Here is a 5,177-nt window from a genome sequence, read left to right as displayed (position 1 = left end):
TTTCTCTGTCTTTGGGAGGTGTCATGTGGCCCGCGTGGTTGCCATCCTGGACTGTGAAGTGGATCAGCCTCGGAATTCAAGCTGCTGAGGGTGGAGGAGGGAGCTGCAGAATCTGGGACTTCGGTGTGACCACCGAGCCACTGTGTTAGCCAACCCAGGAACTGCCCTCTCATTGGAATCCCTGGTACATGGGAAAATCCATGTCGGGGTTTTAAACCGTTTTGAGTTGGGTTATCCATGTTTTGCAGCCAAAAGCGTCCAAACTGATATTTTGGATACAGGTTTTTAAATCTGAGCAGAGCCCAGGCTCAATTAAGCATTGGATGGGGTAAGGAGCAGGGAGGGACACAGGTGGCAAGGAGGAATGCCCATTAAATGGTTTTTAAATGTGAGATGGACGTTAAGGGGAAGAAGGGGGCCCCAGAGTAAAATTGAAAAGGGGAGTTGTCACCACTGTTGACTTCTTAACTTTGCAAGAAGACACTTTTTCAAATGTCGCTCTATGAAAAGTGAGGCAACTCTGCAGATGTAGATATTTTCCAAGAGTTTGAATAGCCAAATGTCACCATGAACCTCCAAATGGGATGCAGTTTAAAGTGAGGCTAAAGGTATTTAAATAAAGGTATTTAAAGATTATTGAATTCGAAAGACTGGCCAGTGTTCACAGCCGTCCTGGAACAACTCAAAGCAAATTTTTGCTTTTCTCTGCTATTTTCTTTGTCTTGGTGAGTGAAAAAGTGGCATGTTGTATTTGTTAATAATGCTATTCTCGTTTCTTTTGCAAAAGTTTTGACCATATTGAAGCTGCTTCTTTGTCCAGCTCTTAGCACACACACACAAAAAGCAATTGCATGACACTGCCTTGAAACTTTAGGCTATTCTAACTTCCAGTAACAAAAATCTCAAAAAAGTAGAGACTCTGCTTTGTGAAACTAGCCTTGTGAATGTATTTCTAACAAAGGAGTCTTATTAGACACCCACACATCAAAGATCGATGTTGCTGCCTCCTGTGAGAGCTTCCTTTAACCTCTTGTATTTGTTTTTTAGGGGTGCCATACCAAAATATTACAGAATTGATAGCTTAATAAAATAAAATTTATTTTCTCATAGTTCTAGAGGCTGGAAGCCCAAGATCAAGGTGCTGGCAGAATTGGTTTCTCCTGAGGCCTTTCTCTTTGGCTTGCAGATGGGTGACATCTCTGTGTCATCACATGGCCTTTTCTCCCTGTGCCAGCATCCTCAGTCTCTCCCTTTTCTTATAAGGAAACCAGTCCTATTGGATCAGGGTCCCAGCCTTATGACCTCATTTAACCTCAATTACCTCTTTTAAAGATTTTATTTCCAAACACTATTGCACTGGGAGCCAGAGTTTCAACATATGAAGTTGTATGGACATACACAGTCAGTCCCCAACCTGAACTTGTTTTAACTAATAATACAACTTGGTATTACCATCTATACTGATACCCTTTTTCCTGAAAAGCACAAAGTATTCTGAGTTTTCATTGGCATTTTTCTCTACTCCCACCCTCATGGAGCTAAAAAGAACATCCATGACTCCGCTGGATCTTTTTATTTGAGTGAATGATATTCTTTTCTTATATAAGTTAATGTTTTCCCTACCATTGATATATGGGCTATGGCTGAAAACAGCAAAGTAAAAAAAAATTGCTCTCACTTGCTATTGCTCTTGTGTTTTTCTATATTCTTGAACCCTAGATTTAAGGGAAGTGAAGAAGTGTAGTTTTGGCTTACTTTTAGCTAATATTTAGCCTGATTTGATCTAGGATTGGGCTAGTTCAAATTCTGAGAGGCCGAAGGGGACAGCCCATCCCAGGGAAAGACCAGCCTCTCCATGACTCTGTGTACCAAAATTAGTAAATTCGTATACGCACAGCCACCGTTTCACTTCCACTTTCCAAATCTCATGCGAGTACGTCAGGTTTGCCAAACCCTAGCTTCAAGGGAGGTGAGGAAGTATAGATGCAACTTCCTAGACTCTGCATTACAGGAAAGCACACCAGAAGGAGGAAGGCTTGGATGATGAGCAAATGAATCCACACTCTAAAACCCCTGGGACATTTTCTCTTCAGCATCCTACATCCCAGGGGAAATCCACATGGGGTCTTTCCCCTGGGTCAGTAGGGCCTGCTTTCGAGAAGGTCCAGATAACCTCTGGTTTATTTGCATCTCCTTTTTTCCCAGCAACTGTGTAGAGATTTAAGATTTCAGTGAATACCTTTCATCCTGGCCTGAAGGTACAACCAGTTAGAGAAAGATGCAGGAGAAAGGGAGAGAGAGGACAACATGTTGGATTTTTACCTGAACAATAAGCAATAACAGGGCACATGGCTGGGCTGTGTGGTCCAATGGGTTTTCCACCACCACCCTCTTTTCTGCTGCCTCTAAACTAAACAGCTGAATTTAGGATATAAATTTAGCTGTGTGTGACAGATTCAAAATAACAAAAGCTTAAATTACATAGAAATGTATTTTTCTCTGCTGTAACTGTCCAAGCTAGTGCGCAGCTCTGCTCTGTGAAGGTGTCAAGAAACTGGGCCACCTATATAGTGTTGCACCTGTCCCCATGGTCCAAGATACCACCCTAACATCCCAACTCTAGACTGAAGAAAGGGAAAACAAGAAAGGAAAGCCCTCTTCTTTAAGCCTGACCCAAAATCACACTTCTGCTCACATTCTATTGGCCAGAAACTAGCCACATGGCCATACTTGCTGCAAGGGAAGCTGGGAAATGTAGTCTTTATTTCACACAACTATGTACCTAGCTAAAACTTTTTTAACCACGAAAGAGGGGGCTAACATCAGGGTTGGGGACACCACTAGTTTTTTTCCATATAAACTTACCTCCAGTACCCTCTTTATATAGGGTAGGAGGGGGCAAACCAAACATACTGTTTCTGGAGATAGGCAGAACCAAGAACAGAGAAAAAATCTGAGCCACAAAAGCTTAGTTTCCTCTCTCAGACTCATTAATCTCATAATAGGGAAATGGGGACAAAAGCCAGAAGCCTTACTTCAACTCCAGATTTCTAACTGGGACACTCTTGGTATTTCAGGTGAGACGAGTCTCTGTTTTATGGTACGGTCCGCCTATTATTGCAGGATGCTTAGCCCAATAAATGTCAGTACTGTTCCGTCCTCAGGCACGTGACAACCAAATGTAGGCAGATATTTGCAAACTCCCTAGAAGGGGCTTGATGTCCCTTGATGGATGACAGGGACGTCCTTCCATAGAAAAGTGAAACACATGGGGTAAATCTTCCCCCATCCAAACTTAGCCCCTAGGGGTACAGGGAGTCCTTTTGGCCTTCAAGCTGCTTTTCACAATTCAGTTTTGTCTAGAGCCACCCAGCACTGGCTATTTGTCCTTGTTACCTGCATTAATAAAATGATGCTTTATAGCTCCCTCCAACATACCATCACCTTACACTCATGCGTGCATGCACACACACACACACACACACACACACACACACACACACACACACGAGACTTGAATGACTCAGCAAGGACTCAAGGAGCCAAGGAAACAAGACTGACCTTGCGCCTCAGAAAACTCATTGTCTGAGAATGGGAGGAAGGAAGTGAGGCTGGCTTTGAGTGGATTCACTTAAATGGATATGACCTTGAACAATTTATTTAACCTTATTCATGTGTCTCTGCTTCCTCATGTAAAAAATGGAAATAATAATATCTACAACCTAGGGATGTTAGGAGGTCCAAGTGCCTTTAAAGGATTGTTGTATGTAATGATTAAGAGCACAGACTCCAGTGTGTGTGTGTCTGTATACGCGCATGCATGTGCGTGTGCACGTGCCTGGGTTTGCCCAGACAACCACCATCTGTTTGGCCTCAGATAAGTCACTTACCCTCTTTGTGCCTCAGCGTCCTCCTCTGTAATAAGAGAATGGCAGCAGATCCTAGTGGGACTCATGCTTGTTTGTTTTTTTAACTAAACTCTAGAATTTATTCAAATTTCACCAATTTTTCCATTTATGTCCTTCTTCTGCTCCAGGATCCAATTCAGGATACTACATTACATGTGGTCTTCACATCCCCTGCGTCTCTTTTGGGATGGTTTCTCAGTCTTACTTTGTTTTTCACAGCTGTGACAGTTTTGAGGAATAGTATATTTTGAAGAATACAGGTATTTTGTAAATGGTCCCTCAATTTGGGTTTGTCTGAGTTTTTCTCATACTTAGACGGGTTCAGCATTTTGGGGAAAATGCCGTAGAGGTGAGGCGCCCTTCTAGTCACATTATATCAGGGGCTAGATCATATCCACATGACATCACTAGGGATGTTAAACTTGCTCAGTTGGGTAAGCCATCTAACCCTAATGAAAGAGAAGTGACTTATTAGAGATCTGCCACTTGCATTTTTTCTTCTTATAAGTAGTCAGCCCCATCCCCAAGTTATCTATGGACTCGATGATGATTTGTTATGATTTCTGCACGTATAACTTAGCTATTTCTTGGAGTATAAGCAAGGATTTATTTCAACTCCATCCTACCTTGTTTGGACTGTAAAGGCAAGCTATGTACATGATTGCTTCTGGTCATCTCTCTCTCTTTTTAAATAATTTTTAAAAGTTGAATTGTGGTAAAAAAAAACCCTCATAACATAAAATTTACCATTTTAATCATTTTTAAGATACAGTTCAGTAGTGTTAAGTGTCTTTACATTGTTGTGTGACAGTTTGGAGATCGTAGCCTCTTGGTAACACACTAAAAAAAAATTGCAGTTTATGTAGGCAGGTGTTTTAATTTCATCATTATGCTTTTGGTTTTATCTGCATTAATATAATTAGCACATTAGCATATAATTTTGTAGATATTATTGTATAAAAACTAAGTCAAACTTATTTTAGATGAGTTGTTTCAAAGAAAAATATTGAGTAAATAAAAGCATAGGTGGGGTGTACATATGAAAGGAATTATGATGTGGTATGAGAAACACTGAGGTTTGGAAAACACCATTCTGCTGAATCCTATTCCCCCGGGGTCAGTTTGACCATTTCCCACTCAGGGGGCTTCCTTTACCCATCTTCAGTCTCAGCTAGATCCCAAGTCATATGCTCTCGAAACTTTTTCACCTTTCCTTGCAATCAAAGTTCTTTTAGAGGCAAGTGACTGAATCCCAAGTCAAACCGTTCC

This window comes from Pteropus vampyrus, unplaced genomic scaffold, assembly GCF_000151845.1.
Source record: "Pteropus vampyrus isolate Shadow unplaced genomic scaffold, Pvam_2.0 Scaffold138, whole genome shotgun sequence".
Classification (NCBI taxonomy): Eukaryota; Metazoa; Chordata; class Mammalia; order Chiroptera; family Pteropodidae; genus Pteropus; species Pteropus vampyrus.
Note: the sequence above shows the minus strand (reverse complement) of the source record.